We start from the raw sequence: 20627 nt of genomic DNA, 5'->3' as shown, positions 1-20627 counted from the left end.
GATAAGAACGACCCAATCTTCAGATCAAGATGTATATTCTACTGTTATTGTTCTATGATATTATTTTGTCATACTGTGTTTTAGATGCCAATAATAACACTACCTTCACACTCCAAGTCTCCCAGAGTCTTAGCTCTACATGCAGGAAGAAAAAATTAAATATGAAGGACTGGAGGTTTCTTTTCATTTTTTGTATTTCCTATAAAAATAAAGGGTTTTTTTTTGTAATCTGATAATTCCCATACTTCTAATATATACTCATCACCACAATACCTTTTTCACACCACAATCAACAAATGCAGTGCCTCACTTGTGAGATTTCTCTACTGACTAATACGGTCTCACCTCTTAAAAGGAATGAAATCATTGGAAGAAGGGAGGAAGGGAGGAAGGGGGGGAGGAAGGAAGGGAGGAAGGGAGGGAGGGAGGAGGTAAGGAGGGAGGGAGGGAAGGAGGGAGGGAGGAAGAGAGAAAGGGAGAGAGGTAGGAAGGAGGAAGGGAGGAAGGGAGGAAAGGAGAGAGGGAGAGAGGGAGGGAGGGAGGAAGGAAGGGAGGGAGGGAGGGTGGGAGGAAGGGAAACTGCAGTCTCAGGTTCAACACCTCTGCACTTACTCTCGTAGAGCTGTGTTTTAGGTAGCTGAAGGTGAAATGAGTGACAGGACACCTGGCTCTGCTTGAAGATTTGAGGGAAGAGCCTTCCTGAGCACCGAGTGCTTGGTCCTCTCCCTGCCAGAGTAGCCCAGAGCTCATCTGAAGTCTTCCAAGTAGGACTATATTGTCTTCCTACACTGTGCATGTACAGCAGGACCTTCACTTGACAGTACTAGTTAGGGATTCATCAATAGCATGCTCAAATAGGGAAGAGGCTTGGGGATTAGCACTGTCATTCTTGAAGGGAATAGTGAAGACCTTTCCCCTGCTCTGCTCCCCCTCCTGATCCCCTACATGGGATGGTGCCTCTCACTCTTTCCACTTTTTTGGTCAATAACTTTCTCTGTCCTTCTCAAATAACACATATTTCCCATCACTGTCCACCTTCCTTTCTCTGGTACAGGTAACTCAGATAGTTTTGTCACAAATATGCCCAAAGCTTCCACTTCCCCACCACTTCTTCCCCACATCCCACAAGCTTCTATGCTTGCTTCAGTCCATACTGACCAACAGCCAGCCAGACTCAATCAGGGTAAATCACACCCCAAATTATTCAAACTCTTTTGACCTGAATGTGCTCAAAATACTTGTCAGTACTTTGTCTCTACATGGATAAGCCAGAACTGAACAGTTCCATCAGCGTGCCCCAATAAATCCAAAAGCAAAATGACAGCTAGAAGAAACTCCGTGGTTAAAGAATCATTTTGTCCTATTAAAGTAGATTTCAACTATTTGGAAACAATACAAGTAGTTGGGAAAAAAAATGAAAAGTCAAAATATTCCCCTTCGGCTATGCTTCTCATTGAAACAGCCATTTTATGAAACAAAATGACAGCATTGGGTCTGATTTGCAGCCAGCATGCTTCAAGGCTCCAGGAGCAGTTTTATCATCATTTATGTGAATTGACAATTAAGACATTTTAAGAAAAAAAAGGGGAAACTATGTATGATCCTTTCAGTAGATGAATGCTCCGAGCAGGCCACAAAATTAATTGTGGCAAAAGTCAAAACCTCTAGGAAAAAATGTTGTCATCAGACCTCATTTTTTCTTTTATTTATAAATAATGTCAGTGAGCACGTTTCACATCTCAGTCATTTACACTGTGTTGTGGTAAGGACCTTTATTTACTGGAAGCAGTTACCTGTCTGTCTTCTCTTTGAAGCATTCCTAAGCACTCCTCCTCTGCTAGAGTCCAAACTTATCTCACCAAAATTATGGCATTTACTGAAGCTGTCTCCAGTTGGAGGCTGAATAGTATCTCCTTCCACTGACTACAGATGAAACTTAGAGCTAAAGCAATCCAGACATATCACTGCAGCACTTCCTTAGGATGGAGTAGCAGTGTCTGTAACTGCTCTCTTCAGTCGTCATGATACTGTGTTTCTGCGCTTGTGTTAGAGTAGGTCTCACATCTCAAGGATAAATATCTGGATTAGGGGAAGAATAAGCACCTGAGAAGGCTGGGAAACTATTTTCATGGAAAAATCTATTTTAAAATGTACTTGATGGTTAGTCATCTGCAGAAATCTTGGCAGCAATTAGCATCACCTACACAAAGGGGCAGAGAGCTCAGGATGTTTGCTATTTCATTATTTCCACTTCTAGCACTGATCACTTGCGTGATCTTGGACAGATGACTTCCCAGTTCCACGCTCCGTCTCTCCGCCCACCTTTTAACTCTTCTGTTTGCTCGGGTTATGAACTGTCTGATGCAAGGACTATGTTTATTTATAATAACCAGACAAGACTAGACTAGAATCTGTGCCTTGTGGACCAGAGCTCTTCAGAACTGCCCTTTTCCAAACTCTTTCTCTAGAGGAAATAGACAGAGAGGGATGGTTGGGAAATGTCTTAGTAGTAGCAGAACAGACTTGGATAGAAAGCCCTCTGTGGTCTGAAGGTGACTCAGAGGAAAGTTAAGCTTCAATTAAAGGTGATGTAGAGTACTAGGGGCCTTTATTGCCCAGTATCTCTTACTGTCCCTATGGAATCTATGCAACATGATATAAAATAATCAAAACCCGCTGGTGTGCAGAGAAGAAATCAAGAAACGAATGAACTGTGAAGAGCAGTTGTACTGAGACTTCAGACTCTGTGTGTAGCATGCAGACTGGGATCTCACACCCAATCAGAGAAATTTAAGTTATAGAAAGATTTTTTAATACCTCTGGCATTACCCTTCTAAGGAACACAAATTCAGTTTCCAGACCCCTGAAATCTTCACAGTCAGTACAAATGGCTATGGGAACCACGGCTCTTCCTCCTACATATGTGTCCCCATCTCTTCCTATCTACAAGGATGAGATGTACCAGTTTCCTTTCCCCTCCAAAGCTGTGCAAAATCTACCTGTGTTTCTAGGTGGTCAAGACTTCAAATATTCAGGAACAGAAACAAAGAATAATTTTTGAACTCCCTCAGTATGACAGGAAACTGCACTTACTTCAGAACTACAATAGGAATGCTGTGTTGACCAGCTCTGACAAGAACTTGGAAAGCTTTAACTCTCAGATTGGTTTCAGTTCCCCAGGGATATTTCTGTCGAAGCTGATTGCCACTTGCAAATGGGGCACTGTTGTGTCGTCCTTGAAAAAGGCACATAAAAATACACTTCTAACTTTTGTTAAGCCCTGCAGTTTACTCATGTTAATTATTAAAGGATTTAGAATGAACAAAACTGATGATATGTGATTAATTAACTCTTCACCAAGGAAAGACAGATCCCTCATTCTGATATAGCCAGGAAGGGAAACACAAACTTCATGTTCTGATGATATTTCTTCCAGATTTATTTTCTGTTATTGTGTGCTTATAGTCCTCTATGGCATATGGATATGCAATGTAGGTGCAACCCAAGGAATGAAGCTGATCTTTCACCTGTGAAAACAGCAGGATGTTCTCTGGAACTGAAATTACATAGCTTGTTTTTAACCTCTGCCTCAACCAGAAGTTGCTGCAAATGGCAAAGTGAAATAGCAAGGAACAATGGAAATAACAGAAGAGGGATTTGCACCACCATTCTATCCTATCCACCTTTCTAGCCAAGATTTCTTATTGACCTGACGTCCTAAAATATTATACGGACTTCATTCCTCTCTCAAAGAAATATTCTGCCTACCTACCATCTGCAAATGTCTCACCTACTGCCATGGAGGAACAGAAACAGTCCAGTGATGTGTCTAAAGTCAATGCTGAAGTATTACATGGATTTTAGGTTTGCCGAAGAGAAAGCTGAGTCCAAGACAAATAACCCCTTAACTTGATTTGGAAGGGAAGCAGGAAAAGATAAACCTGATTCTCATCCATTTCCTCTCAGAGTGCTCTGAAAGGAAATTTTACTCACTCTTTTCAGATGGGCAGTGTTCTTTCATCTCATTGAGGCTGCCTAGTCTGCCTTTGTAAGACTGGGCAGACTTGTAAGACAGAGATGGAAAAGAAGTTGATCCAAAGTATGCCCTTTTGATTGAGGCCAGCCAGACATTTCTCTCTGAGTGCAACACTATGGGACTAGGTCATGCAGGTGAGAATCTCAAAGGCTATGCACTGAACCACATGGACTGAAAAAGTGTTATCTGGCAAGGCATTAATTTCACAAGCCCGGTAGGATGAGGCATTCTGCAATTGCTCAGCTGCATTCCTTATCATAGATTTCATCTCATAGGTACGCTGCTGGTAAAGGGGAAATCTAGTCCATATCTTTTCTGAAAATTAAAGAACTTGAATTCACATTTCTGTACCACAGTAAAAAAGGAATAACATGGTACTGATTCATTGAGTCTCATCCCCTGAAACCACTGATAACCACGTGGTAATTATCCGCGTCAAAAGGGTGTTTCAAGTTCATTGTCATATCACAAAATACTTCCAATCATGTTGTATCAACACGGGAGAGCAAATAGATCACAAGTAACCTAAAATAATGGGGGAAAAAAAGACTTAAGGTTGTTAAAAAAAACTGTCAGTTAGTCTTTATCAGCTGTGCAGAACACTGCAAAGACAACTCTGAAAATCTGATAGTCTCAACTGGACTAAAGTTGCTTTCAGCCCCCATCCTGGCAATCAGTTTATTCACAACTGCTGGACACATCATCTACATGTCCAGCATATGCCAAAGGAGGTCACTTTCCTCCATCTCAAATTCTGTTTATAGTTATGATAAATGTCATATGTATTAGAGAGAGTTGAAGAGACCAAAGACAAGACCGAATACTTGTCAAAGTAGAAACTTGGTGGCCATTATAGAGTGCAGAAAAGAATAAAAGGCTCTAACATAGTTTAATACAGCACCAGTATGCCATAAGCAAAGAGCCCATCAGGCGTGTATCAGATTCCTCGAGTGACTCAAGAACCACTGTATCAGAAGAATACCTCCAGCAACCTCTTCCAAACCTGTAGCTTACCTCATTTTATGGCTTCACACCTGCCTTGCATGAGCTTCACTAACACCTGTCATCTCTACCTTATGGCTTTCAACAGACATTTGCTAAGGGACACTCTATCCAATGATATATTTTGTATTTGCATACATATAGATGAAGTCCCCTGCATTCTACCTATCTGACGTAATCTGTTCTCTCTCAGGAAGTAGTACTAGGAAGAGAAAAGGATTCTTATCCAATAAACTGTTCTGCTTGAATATCCATTCTATGTCAAAAAAAAAAAATATCAACCAATCCATGCAAAATAGGGAATAATCAGTCAAAAATGCTGAGGTAGATCCATCCACTCTTTGGTATGATATCCAGCACTGGTGAAGCTGCATCTTGAGTCCTGTATTCAGTTTTGGGCCCCTCTCTACAAGAAAGACATTGAGGCCCTAGAACGTGTCCAAAGAAGGGCAGTAAAGCTGTGAAGGGCCTGGAGCACAAGCCTGATGGGGAGCAGATGAGAGAGCTGGGATTTTTCAGTCCAGAGAAGAGGAGGCTCAGGGGAGACCTTATTGTTCTCTACAACTGCCTAAAAGGAGGCTGTGGTGAGATGGAGGTCAGCCTCTTCTCCCATGTAACATTCATAGGACAAGAAAGAATGTCCTTAAGTTGTGCCAGGGGAGGTTCAGGTTGGATATTAGGAAAAAATTCTTCACAAAGATAGTGGTGAGGCAGTGGCACAGGCTGCCCAGGGAGGTGCTGCAGTCACCATCCCTGGAGGGGTTCTAGAAATGCGGAGATGTGGCACTGAGGGGCATGGCTATTGAACATGGTGGGATTGGGTTGACAGTTGGACTGGATGATCTTAGTGGTCTTTTCCAACCTTACTGTTTCTGTGATTAAGTGATAATTCATTTTCTGTCTGGACTCAGAATGTAAAAATTCCAATAGACTGAGGAAAGATTTGAATTTAGGACTCCAGTAGCTAAGGAGTCTCTTCTAACATCCAAAGATGATCCAAACATATTGTATATCCCTTCAATATCGGAGGCCCATGCTGGTAAGTCCCAAACACTTAACAGTCCTCAAACTCGTAAGATTCCCATTGAAGTTAAATACTTGATTTTATCCACCTTTAAATCCTTCTTCCTGGTATTTGCAGTTAGCTTGCAAGGTCTTATCCAGTTCCCTAGCTTTTACAGCACCCATTTTCACGTATGTCATCATTCTGTCAGATGACTAATACAAAAACATGAGGCTGAAAAGATCAGTAGCAGAGCTGTAGTCCTCTGCAGTTAATTCAAGAACAGGTCAGTAGTGGTACAGATGACTGTCAGTCAGTGGGTGTCAAAGATGGATGAGAAGTCTGTAAGCTCAGACTATCTTTAAGAAGATCTGAACAGCTTCTTTGTCCATGTAGGTGTAGCTGCTTGTATGATACCAGATGTGCTGGCAGGAAGTTTTTACAGCACAATTACAGCAGCCAAGGGAACGGACCGGAGATTTCCATTCCTGAGCTGTGAATGTATCACCTGCCTCAATGTGCAGTGTTTTTTACATGAATTAAGAGATTTACATACCAATGTGACCAGTAGTCTTTGCTTTGGAGTGCAATGCCATGTGTTTTTACACCTGAGAACAGCATTTTGCTGCTCCTGGTAACTGTGAAACTTGGAATCTTGTGAGTTCTGTTATTTTATGAACAACGATAGAAACAGAGGTCACTGTCGTTACAGAAAGGGCCCTTTAGAAGAGAACGTCACTGTCACATGCACAATGACATCTACAATTATTTTGCCATTTTCAGTAAGCAAAAATATTACCTGTAGTGGTAATACTTCAGTGGAAATATTATGCTGTTGGAAAAGCAAAATCCAGGGCAATATCACTTCATCCATGAGTTTTATGCTCATGTAAATCCACTGGAAATTAAACTCAGATGACAACATTTCAACAACTGTTATAATTTCCTTACAATCAAGCACATTACCAACCCGCCATATCCATGTTCAATAGCTTCAGCTTCTTAGCCTCACATATTGGAACAATTCAACACATCTGGGACTGAATTAATGTCAAAAACAATTCCATACACTTAAAATGATACTCTCAGTTTGCACTACTTAGAAGACAGTCCTCAGAGCAAATAGGTAGCATTAAAATGCCCCCACTTATTTAAGTCACCCTCGGAAGCACGGCTGAACTGAGTGGTTGTTAATTAGTGGGATATCCCTTGTGTTTATATAGAATCATTTGTGTGCCTGGTACATGTGAACAAAGGCCATACCCCAAGGAGCTTATAGCTTAAATTATACAGATAGCTAACCACCTCATTATAAACTTGTTATAGATTTGGATCTAAAAAGGAGGCAGAGCAAGACAAAACCATGGGGAGTGAATACATCTGTTTTGCAAAGAAATCTGAGCTTGGATAAGAGGTTATGCAAGGATATAAGCTGCTCTGTTAATAAGGGTATCTGCTATAAGATAGAATTGGGTTGGAGTGGAGAAAGTTTTCACTAGATCCAGCTCTGGGGAGATGCTTAAAGCTAGATCCAATAAAATAACTCAGCTCTGCCACTTTTAGAACTGCTCCCTGTTGTAATAATTGAGTGATATCCTGTGAAGTATTTACGCGATTAAAGCAGGCAATGGTCTCAAACGCTTGTTGAAGTTCCCACACCTAGTTGCTGCTTAACCCTGAAGATGCATTAAGAATCAAGCTGATGTGCTGCTTCCCAAATACCCAAAGTTTTCTGCCCCTGCTGCTCACAGCCATGGCACTCTGAGCACATGATCGCCACCAAAGCCCGATCAGGACCCTTGGAAACAGTCAACAGTTCACCACTCAACACGCAGTCTCCTAGTTTTGGACTCCTGCATAAGTTATGCAATAGGCATGGATCTGTTAGTAGGTTTAGTTGCTAGCCCAAAGGGTTTGAACAAAATAGGAGGAATAGGATGAGGGAGAGTCAGGTTTCATGGTCCTCATGCAAGGCAGATGGTTTTTTGTGACAGAGAAGATAAAAACACAGTTCAGGAAATAGTCATAAGAGATTACCAGTGGGTCAAAGAGATTAGCGGGAGAGCAAAGCCTAGAAGCCCATCCACTCTTGCTTCTGTTTTTCCTTTCCTATCTTTCCTTCCACTTATTCCATTCCACCCTTGAAGAAACGCTCTGCATTCTTCAGTAAGTTCTTTCTTTCCACCAGCATGTGCAATACATCCACTCTTCGAATCATAGTCACACCTCTGGAGAGATATTGAGCAATCACTTCATCTGTCTGTGAGGTTAGCTGAAGCAGCAAAAGTCATGTGAGTGCTTAATTGCTTTCTTCAGACTACTGAGTTTTGTTGCCATTAATATATATGTATTAAAAGGTCTGCATATATAGGAGACGCGGCTGTGTTCTTCCTGTATTCTGATAAGGTAACATCATTGTCTCTTTATGTAGGCTTAATGTGACTAACCAAGCATTGTAACAAATTCACATACAAACCAATATTCACTATTCTGTTACATGCAGTAAAGTGCAAAGTTTCACAGAATCACAGAATAGCAGGGGTTGGAAGGGACCTCAAGAGATCATCAGTCCAACCCCCTGCTAAAGCAACTTCCCTACAATAGGTTGCACACGTAGGTGTCCAAATGGGTATTGAATATCTCCATAGAAGGAGACTTCACAACCTCTCTGGGCAACTTTTACCAGTGTTCTGTCACCCTTACCATAAAGAACTTTCTTTGCGTGTTGTTACAGAACCTCCAGTGTTCAAGTTTTAGGCCATTACTCCTTGTCCTATCGCTACACACCATCAAGAAGAGCCAGGACTCATCCATTTGCCTTCCACCTCCAACTAGACATTTATAAGCATTGACAAGACCCCCTCTCAGCCTTATTTCCCCAGGCTGAACAGATTCATGATACTCAGTCTTTCCTCATACAGGAGATGTTCCAGGTCAGCGACAAAGATATTGAACAAGATCAGACCCTGCACCTGGGGAACACTGCTAGCTACAGGCCTCCAAGCAGACTCTGTGTTGCTGATGCAACACAGAGCTGAGCTCTGCTAGTCAGCCAACTCTCAGTCCACCTCACCATCCACTCATCTATCTCACAATTTCTAATTTTCATAACAAATATGTTGTGTCAAACGCCTTGCTGAAGTCAAGGTATACAACATCTACAGATCTCCCCTTCATCTACCCAGGCACTGATGACATAATAGAAGGCTACCAGGTTGGTCAAGCATGATTTTCCCTTGGTGAATCCATGTTGACTACTCCTGATAACCTTCTTCTCTTCCAACTGCTTAGTCTTCAATCAATAGAAAGATTTTAAATCCCACAGTATTTTCAGCTTATGCTCAACCTGAATTATGAAAATACAGAATTGATCCAGTGATATTCTTTTTGCTCAAATTGCTTTCTTTACATATTTTTTAACTTTCCGGTTCATATCTTGAAATGAAGTGGAAGAGGAGACCGGAGCACTGTTTGACGTGGACTTCACTATTAGGCATCTGCCAGTTGTTGTCAAGCATCTTGAATGTCCTCTGTCTGTTGAATGTGTCGTGCAGCCATGAGGGTGTGCTGAAAAAAATCAAAGAGAAAGCCTTGAATTTAGAAAATGTTATCCCAATCAAAAAAGACTACTGACATCAAAATATACAAAAACATTTTTTTAAAAAACAGTCAATTTCTATGCAATTTCCTGAAAAAAAAAATTAATTCCTATAAACCAAATAGATACATTATGATAAAAAAATGTATACCATGAATCAATCAATTGAAAGCTAAAGGAAAGCGATATAATCATCTTGTTCAGTCTCCTGTAGAAAACAATCTGAGAAACGTAATTGACCAGAAATCTTTGCATCAACCATGTAACTTCTTTAGCAGTAATGATATTTTAGAATATTGTGATTCAAACAATCCAAATGATAAGAATGTGCCATAGCCCAATCCACCATCACTCTACTACAGAGCATGTAGGCTCAGTTTTCACACTTTATGTCACATCATGCTGTTTTACCTTATTCTAACACATTATTCATCCCCCCCCCCCAAAAAAAAAAAAGTCTTCCCCATGTAGGGCAAACAACCTTTCAGCCTGTAAGGGGTAAGCAGGGGTAAGAGAATAAGCAGAACAGATTTGTTTAGGTTTTGTTTAGGTTCTCATATATTACCTGCACTATCCTATGGCGCTTTTCTGACTTGTTTGAAATTAATCTTGTTTTAGTATGTTGTCTTGTATCTATCTGCATACTCCAGGAAATATTCACTGGTAAGCATGAATGCTCTTATGACAAACCAAAATGAGTATTATTTCTGAACTTAGACTGGAAGAGAATAGGTTTGATGTAATTTGCTTATGCTATTATAAATAACCAAAACTTTCTCTAACAGGTGATTTTTTTAATTATTTTTAATTTTATTTATTTATTTATTCATTTTGAGAACAAGATGAAGGAAGTTTGAGAAGGACAAATAGCAAAACTTTTCTGGAAACGTCATTAACTTGGAATTTAAATCCTGGGCTTCAAGAGGAGCAATCATACCCTATTATTATATGTGTATGATTGATAGTTTATATATGATACATATACATATATCTACACACATACATATATGATATGCAAACACATACATTTATATGCATAAATGCACAAAGCTGTGGATCATATGTAGCCTATGTCATTGTATGTAACCCACTAAGGTGCTTTAACTGTGGTCATTCCTGAACAAACAAGAATGTTGAATTTTTTCCAGCTGCAGCAGGACCAACCTCAGTGTCCTGGTTCCTCACAGCTCCAACTCAAGCCAAAAATTTTTAGCCCACATCCAGTCAGCTTGAAGAGCTCTGAGCCTGCATCAAGCTTTCTCCCCAGGCCTCAACCCAGCTGCTGTTGGGCATCTCCCTGGTCACACAGGCCAAGGTGACTGTCTTCACAGGTGCTGAAAGGGGGAACAAACGTCCATTTGCAACAAAGCCCTAGAGTCCAAAGGTTTTGTGTTGTGAAATTCCTTAAGAACTTGAATTAAATTTGCAATTGCTAACAATGCAATCAATTCAACCACTGCAAAGTTCATAGGAAGAAAGATGAGAAGAGACCTGGCCACTGCTGACACAAAATGTAATTGCTTACAACTGTGGGACACTATGCTACATTTTATTTGTCTTTCTCTTGACAAGGTGCACATCTCTGTAATCAGCCGAAACATTTTCATTAAAGTGCACGCTTAATTATAATTTAAAAAAATCAGATGAGGCAATTCTATGTCCTTCAGTCTTCTTTAGAAAATATTTTTGCATTATCTACAGGCAAAATAGTTTTCAGACATTTAAATGTAAAAGGTCATTTGAATTTCCTAATATAGCACATTTGATGCACACTGGACCTCAAAACAATAAGATATGCTTCAAAATATTTGTTATGTGATTGAAACCCCATTGAATATGATCCAATTTTCCATTTCTGTTTCAGGTTGGATACTAGGAAAAAGTTCTTCTCAGAAAAAATGGTGAGGCACTGGAACAGGCTGCTCAGGAAGGTGGTAAAGTCACCATTCCTGGAGAGGTCCAAGAAAAGAGTGTATGTCACATTGAAGGACATCATCTAAGGTGGTCACAGTCATGGGTTGATGTTTGGAATAGATGATCTTAGTGGTCTTTCCAAATTTGATGATTCTATTCCATGATTAATTTCAGCAGGATTTCAATCCAGACCTTCACTCACTCAAGGCAGTGTCAAGCCAAACAAAACCTCTTCACCTGCTCTGGTGTTGATGTGGCACAGAAAAATATTTTTTATGCTCAGCACAAGATGTTTTTGCTAAAGAATCATTGGAATAAGGTGAAACAATGAATGAAGGAGAAGGAAGAAATCTGTAAATGTAGTTTATTTTGTGAGACAAAATTTCGCAGCTACCACAAGCATCTCATTTATTTCAGCTGACACCTCCAGAGTAGGTACACAGTTGCATATGTAATACTTGTGCATATTTTTCCCCCAGGACAGTTTTGTTTACACTCCCAGTGCTGTGAATTTATACCAACTGGAAGATTGTTTGGGTTATTGCATGTAATAGGAACTGTATTTTCACAGATGGCTTACCTTCCTTGCCAGATGTCAGTTTTTAACAGTGTCCTAATAACTTCTGCATATGCTAACTTTATTCCACATACCAAAAATTATTGCCTTGAAGAGACAAGATTTTTATTTTTTAGGTTACTTTTGTAGTGACTGAAACAACTTCTGAAAGTCTGAACTGGATGCTCCACCATTTTCAGTCTGAAAATCAGCTGCGACTGTCTCTCTAAAAAATGAATGTTCCTCATGCCAGACAGGACTTGAATTACTGGATTAAAATCCTGTTTGTGACAGACAGTAGATCATTTTGTAGTTGTATCCCTCCATCTAGTTTTAGGAATCTATGATTCACCTTCTGAACAAGCTTAATGGAACCACCACAATTATCAAACAAACCCCTAACTTCTTTCTCCAAAGGGTTATAATCTGGAAAATCAAAAGAAACAGACAATGCCTGGGGGTAGAAGAGAGCAGATAAACAGCACAGATGGGCTTCAACGATATTGTTGAGCAGCATTGCCAAATCTAAACATTTCAAAACTATGAATCAGGCACCAGAAAAGTCTTTAAATTTACTTAAAATTCATGAGATGTGAAAAATAGCTTATTTCAGTAATGACTGCATTATTGTGTCGTCACATTCGCTGCCCAACTGCCTGTCGGTTGTCCTCCTCCAGACATTTCTGCTTCATTGGTTAATTTCAACTATTTCTGAAAGAATAGCTGAGGACTGGAAGGTGTGGAGACCTTATAAGACCTGTGGGTGGCCGGTCTGGCAGTTATAGAATTACAGAACCATAGGGGTCAGAAGCGACCTCTGGAGATCATGTAGTCCAATGCCTGCTAAAGCAATTTCCCTCGAGTAGGTGAACCCACAATGAAGTCTGCACTGGGAGGGAGACAGGAGCAGCTGGGACCTGGTTGGCGCAGGTCACTCCACTGTCAGCCATGGAGCTCTGTTTGTTCTGTGTGTAAGAAACCAGGTCAGTGAGTAAGACACCAGGTCAGCTGCAGACATTGTATGTGGCTGGACACACATGGAAGTCATTCAGTGGCTGGAGGAAAGAAAGCAGGGGAGTGCAGCCAGACGCCATAGCGTATAAGCAGGCTGTGGGTATTGCAGTGGTGAACATGGCACTATTCAAGAGCTGAAGCCCTGCGGCCCCAAATGATCTGTCTGTATTTTGATCCCAGTCACCCACGAGAAGGATATTAAGCAGCAGCTAGGCTAAGACTCCTAAGTCCTCTTTCCCAAAATAATCTGAAGGGCTCAGCACCCCTACATCCTTTCCCCTTTGCTCCACACTCCCTTGTAATTTACTAACTCATTCACTACCCATTCACACAATTGTGCCATAACTTGTTTCAATCCAGGTAAAATAAGTCAGTGAAAGCCTAACACTGAATTCAGGTAGTGTGGGGTAGAGATGCTGGCTGGAAGGCAAATGGGAACCTCCAACAGTGCGGGTGCAGCTGGGGCAAGGCCTGCACTCCCAAGGGAGGTCTCTTCCTCCTCAGTGCCCCTCACAGCAGCAGTGGCAGCACTGATGGTGAAATGCCCAGACTGTGAACAAATCCAGATTTGTCAGCCTGGTGCCTTTCTAACATGGCTTACGGTGTGATATTGCTTACTTTTTCAGACAGAATCTGAGATTCTTTTTTTTCTAGAATGTTTGAAAGAACATTCTGAAAAGAAACAGAAAATGCCATAATTGGAACATAGCTGTCTCGAGGGTTTCTCTGTAAGCTATAGTATTTGAGATTTTTCTCTATAAAAGAAATCACGCCCAGCTCTCATAGCAAAAGAGCTGTTCTGCACTGCTCTGTTTTTATCGCTTGCGAGTAGACCAGCCTCAGGAATCTTACTTTGACGCAGCCCCTCTGTCGCATCGCTACAGCCCTGTGCAGACAGTAGTACTGAGCCCAGTCTGTCATATCTCAGCTGCCTTCTCCGCTCCTATGCTAGGTTCATCATAGCCCCGGTAGCCCTGGAGGAACTGATTTTAGAGCAGTTCTGTCACATAGGTAATGGCCTGTATATTCAGCTCCATTTTAGAAGTACATTAATCCAGGATAACCCAAGTGGTAGAGCAGAGAGGTGTTGAATTAGCATTGTTGTCAACAGGCAAAAAGACAAGGTTGTCTCAGACTTTGAATGTTTCTTGTTGTTTGCTCAAAAGCAGTCAAAAGTTGTTCATTGAGTTTTGCAAAGTGACTGCACAGGATCAGCTGGACACTTGTCCTGATTTATGCATCACCATCACCAGACTGAGCAAGCTTCAGCACATGTTCTCGAAGTGAAGGCTTTCCTTTGCTGAGGTCTATCAGATGATTTAGTAGAAGCTGCATTTCTATAATGAAAACAAATAGACTTTAAACAGATCAGTTGGTATTCATGGATAAGAAGGGCCCCCCGACTGTGAGGCAAGGTAAATGTATATGTCTAACATGTAAAAGTATATGTCTAGTAGCTCCACAAATATTTAGAAGTAAAAGAATGGATTGTGATAAAGTGTTTTAGAAGAAGAAAATATGGACCAGGAGGTTGGCCTTTATTAGAAATTAAGTTGACCTTGTCTGTCCCACAGGCTTTACAAAAACATTAATATGCATACTATCACCATATCCTGTTGTCTACATACTCTCCCCTGTTAGAAACGGCTACTTTTCCTTACAGTCATTCTTGTTATGAAAGAATGATGATTTTTCAGCAGTTTCAGCTCGTCGTCTAGGGCTGGCAGTTTAATCGGAAATGTGATGTTTCTCCAGAGCCAATGGGCCGTGTCGGGACACATGGCAGGATTTCTCAGGCTGTGTGAAGCCCAGCTCTTTCTCAAAAGCTTAGTAGCAGAGATATGCATAAAGGTGTGATAATGCTGGATCAAAAGGAGGGAAAAGTCTTACGGAATCTTTGTAGAAATCAAAGGAAATGATCATTTAGAGAGAGAAATCCTGCTTTGTCAGGAGAGATAAGGAAGAAGCAAGCCCAGCAAACACAGCTCATCCTAAGGAAAGACTCACAGGACTAGCTGTCTGGTGGAAAGTCAGATTCAGAATGAATTACAGGCCGTAAAGAAAACTGAAGAAAGGTAAGCATGAATGTCACATACAGGTAACACCCAGGTTGTTCCCTGCTGCCCCCTACTGGAGCTGGATACAGCCCATGAGCCAAACCACGGGAGAAACCCACAAATACTCCAGAAATAATGAGGGTAGCAGTCCGATTGCACTGGCAAGGGATGGACAGCCATCAGCAAGTGAGATCTGTGTAATCTTGGACGCCACTGAACTTGAGAAGTTTTTGCCATCAGCTTCATTAGTGGCGGGATTATTCCCAAGAACTTTCTACTTCTATATCCTTAATACCTTAGTCAGCACTCTGCTCGAAACCACGCAGGACTGTTATGAGACAAGTGATGTGAGTGATGAAATGGTGAAATAAGCATAAGTCTTCTTGGCTCTCCTTCATAATACACATTCAACTTCAACTTAAAAAAATTCTATTGAGCCTCTCGGCATGGCTGTTGAAGCACCTTGCCCAGCCATCCATCTCCCAGCTGTGCCGTCTGCCACTTGGACCTGGCTGCCAAATGTAAGCACTTGGGTGATTCAAGCCAGGTGATCAGCATAAAGACTCTCTTAATTGGTATTATGGGATCAGCACTTTCTTGGTGCATATGAGCCTTATTTGATTTGTGTCAGGGCTGCATATTTGCAAATTCTTGGTCATTATTTAATAGGTAAGTTGTATATTTGTTACTACATAAATAGCTTGGAAGTTAAGAGACTAACAACAAAAGAGTGATAGAGCCAGGAATAAAATTTAAAGGTGCTTGCTTACAACTATGAACTTATCCTCCAGCACACATTGCTTTTATTGTGTTACAGAGCTCATAGTTTCTGCTTCTAATGTGGTACACTTACCCCCTTATTTGCAGTGTTCTTAATCCCCTAGGATCCTTTCTTATTTTTAGATTATTCGATGTCTGAAAAGTTTTAGCCTGTATTTTGTCAGTGGTTGTGTGTCAGTGCTTATTGCAAAGCTAAAATCATAAGCGAAAGGCAAACTGCCTCTAATACATGAATTCCTTCAGATGATTTTTGGTAAGCGTTTTGCTTGGTTGGGGGTCTGAAGAGAACAAAGAATTCTATTGAAACCAACAAAACCAGTATGATCTTGTTCTGCTCTACAGTGTGAAATTTTTCTCTGTGTGTTTTGCAGTGCTTGCTTAAAAATCTTTGTCCTCTTTAAAAAAGTAAAATAATGAACAGATTATATTGCTCAATTTCAAAGAAGAAAACAACAAAGAAAAGCCAACTGGATAATCAGAAAATATAAATAAAGACAATTTCTACTGACAGTGTTCTGACCAAATATTTATTTCCTAACTCATACAAAATTGATGCTTGTGGAGGTACCGGGCTGGAAAACAAATGACTCTAGTTATCCACAGAAAACATACAGTACCAGTGGAGCAATGAAGCCTGCTTTGACATGAATGAGAAATATTACAGGTAATTTACAAAATGAGATCCATTGTCATATAGAAAATGACGTTTTGGAGAAACAGTGTCATGAAGGAGACTGATATTTGTCTGCTGAGGCAGCAAGGAATCCCCATTCACCCAGTCAGGCAGTGGATGGAGAGGCTTCCCTCTACCTCGGCAGGAACTGCACCTGTGTGCTTGCAGGACAGTCAGCTCTCCCCACAGGGCTCCTACACCTTCCAGTCTTCACAAGTTCGTAGCACATTTGCTGTGCTGTGGAGTTTGGCTGGATACGGACCAGAGAACTACATGTAAAAAACTGAAAACAGAAAGACGCTCTGTTCTACTAGGAATTTATTCAGTGATCAGATGGAAAATGTGGCTTCAGTGGAAAAAAGAGTCAGATACCAGAAAGATGAGAAAGTCAGTCCTGGATAAAAGTAGTTCTAATACTTAACATAAAGTAAAACGCTGTTAAAGGTTTGTATACGAGTCATGCCAACTTCTATGTAGATGAGAACTGTAATGAAACGGTGTCTAAGTCATTATAAATTTTGCTATTTACACAAAAGAGGAAAAAGAAATTTTCCTATTTCATTTTTCATGTTACCCTCCGTACCTTGCGTACTTATTAAAATGTAGGGTTTCAACTACCCATAGAAAAAATACAAACGTGCAGAGAAATGACTACTAGAAAGAAAAGAGTAACCAAGACCTATAATTAGATTTGCAATAATCGAGTCCTGTCCTAAGGAGTTAGATCATGTTCTTTTTCTTTCCTACATAAAAATTGCACTCATAACAACAGAACAAGAAAAACACAGTTGCTTCAAAACACTGGGCACAGAGTTCCAGAAGCAAGATAGCAACTACTCAGAAATGCTGTGGAAAACATTACTCACGTAATAACTTGCTATTTACATTGAAGAGCGTAGCTTTTAAAATTAATTAAAAACTAAAGGGAAAAAATAATAAAAATTAAAAAAAAAAAAATTTAGTCAAAAGACAGTTTGGCCTATAAGGAGGAATCTCTGTTATCTCTGTTCTTTGCTTTTTGTCTAGCAGATCTTTTGAGATATATACCCACGTATACACAGATGTAAGTCTGGGGCAGATTTATCAAAAGCTAAAACGTGTCTGGGTGATGAGCTAGCAAATCTCATCTCCGAGATTACTTTTGCAGCAGACAGCCCCCCCGCAGCAGAAATGCTGGACCGATACATGTGAATGAAATGACTCTCTCTGCCCACCACGTACACAGGATCCACACACACACGTCAGTCTGTCCAAGCAGAGCTGACCACAGCTCTGGATCCCGGCCCTCATACACAACAGTCCCATTGCCATCGAAGCACAGTGCTGGGCACAGAGCAGGGCTGTGGGATGCCACCACCCATTGTGTGGACGATGGGCAGGCTCCATCTCCCTTTGCAGGTGGTGGATGCTCTCTGCTGGAACTGAGATAAGCAGCAGCTCCAGGGACGCTCCGCAGGATGAGGAACCATCGGCTCGTTGGGACCCAGTTTGTGAGCAGCCCTACGCACCCAGTAGCAGCAGTCATGCTCCTTCAGCGGGACAACTGGGCCGGGCCACCACAGCACTCCTTCTTACAGCAAGATGCTGTCCAGCAGCAGGCCCTGATTCTGATTTCGAAGCAGGAAAATCCAGGCAGAGGATGTGGACCTCACCAGAGGAAGGACGGTCTGTTCTCCAGCTGTCCAGGCTTCATCCTAACTTGCCAAAAAACAGTGCAAATTTCTAACAGTTCACAGGAAAAAGAATGTCCATATTGACAGGGTATAAATCCCTAAATTATGTACGAGAATGGCACATACCCAGCATCTCTATCAAATATCGTAGAAAAGGTTACACAAAAATAGTTAAATATATGGATACAGATACATAGATATTACACTTGCATAAAATATGTAGATTCAAAACCCTTTGGGCAGTTTCACAGTTAGCTGAAAATGTATGCTTTAGAAATATGAACAATTTCCTACACTTTTCTAGTTTAAGTAGGAGGGGAAAGGGAAGAAGCATCAGCCTTATTAATACTGAATGCTAAGTGCAGGAATTTAGCTGTAGCTGTAGGGCTTTGAAGCAATTGATTTGACAGAACCTCCAAGCATAAACTCTGTTTTAAAAATCCACATTTATTCCCTAGATCGCTTATTGTTTCATGAAAATGAAAACCTACGTGCCCTGCTTGTATCAACTAGATCTCCTGAGACCGCTCAATGAAACCTTGTAAGCTCACAATACTTCAAGGTAGGGTCATGCACTGGGAGTACACATGAGCCTTATTGCAGCATTTCTGTGTGATAACAGGAATTCCTAACTTCTCACATCCTGTAGAATTTAACTTTAGAAATGCAAAACCTTGAATGACACCACAAGAAGCTCACAGTTCTGAAAAAATTAAAGTCAGTATGAAATTTTACTTATAGACCACATAATTTACACAGATTTACATAAATACAGAGATATTAAAATATTAAATCAAACCTAATTAACAGAGGATAGAGGTTTACATGATAACATTTTAATTCATTACATTTCTGCCGCTATTCTTAGTGTCATGAGATTATATAAATAATATATATATCTATATATCCATAATATGTATAAAGATATATATATTTTCATCCTTTTTATTTTTCTCAAAAAATAGGGCAATTTTATAACTGCAATGAGATGTGACAAGCAGTACACTTCTGGGGAATTATTGCATGCCTTGAGTGCATAAGGCAGAAGGAAAAGTGTCTGACTAGAGACGCTAAAGAAGTGAAACCATCAACCAGAAATGCACTGGAGTGATTTGGAACATCTTATTGCTTTTATAAAACTCAAAATTATATACTGATTTTTAAGAAAAGGCACAAAATAAAGGGGGAAATAATATCTCTATTTAGTGGAGATCACGATCAAGAAGCTCCATTACTATTCACTGAACACTTCTCACTGTCCTAAATCTATTCCCTATGGTGCAATACTGTGTTGCGGTTGCATAAGGAGGTTAAACACAAAAGTTCATGCATCCTTTATTAGGGGAAACAAAACAAAGCCCATTTCCTTGCCCAATAACACAGCAGTAGCCGTTAGCACCTGGTCACACCAGGGAGCATCGGCCCTCACTCCCACCTCACCACACCACACCACCAATACCGTGTTCATTTCTGCACCAACCTCAGCTGGTAGAACAGCTCCTGGAGCTGGATGCTGGAGGCACGCATTGAAACCCAACAGGAATTTCCCACCAGGCAAGATCACAAAGGGGTAAGACAGGGTTAAGAGAAGCACTGCCTTGAAACCCCTGCATATTGGTGCTGTCCATGGACTATGGAGTGCTGTGGCACCCTTTCCTCTTTTCACCTTTGTGCTGTCAGCACAAGGGCTCTCCAACCCAGCAGCCACACCAGGGGGCAGAGAACAGCAGAATGTTACAACCTGTGGGCTACAGCTACCTCATCACATCACTCATCACTCTGAATGCCAGGATACGGGGGGAAAAAAAAAATTTAGAAAATCCCTCGGGATTACTTTTCCTTTGCTGTATTCTTCAGATGTTAACATGCACAGCAGAGATCTGCCTCTGCTATGATACCACACAAGATGTTTCAAAGTTCGGATACGGCACTCTGTTAAGGCACCTTCAAGGAATGGGCTTTGATTTAATCGCTAAGCAAAGCTGCACCGGACGCTGCCCCACGCTCCTCCAGCACACACAGCACCAGCAGCACCGCACCTGCCCACCACTGACAAAAGACACTGCTGTTTGCTAGGGAGAAACCATACTTAATACCTGCTGGGCATTAAGAGCTGATATTTTGCACAACTGTCTGGTTAGTTCCTCAAAAGAGGAGAGGCAAGAAATTTAAAGTGTTGTCTGTCCTTAACTGCTTGCTAGATTAGAAGGGGTAAAAATATATATCAGCCTAAAAAAGTAGAAGCTAGCCCCGTTCTGCTGCAGGATTCCTTGCTGGGAGGTGAAGCTTTAACTGCAGCGGGGTTGGAGCAGGATGCCTGG

This window comes from Tetrao urogallus, assembly GCF_951394365.1.
Source record: "Tetrao urogallus genome assembly, chromosome: 1".
In the NCBI taxonomy this organism is placed as follows: domain Eukaryota; kingdom Metazoa; phylum Chordata; class Aves; order Galliformes; family Phasianidae; genus Tetrao; species Tetrao urogallus.
The sequence above is the reverse complement of the archived record's forward strand: the minus strand, read 5'-3'. Positions refer to the sequence as shown.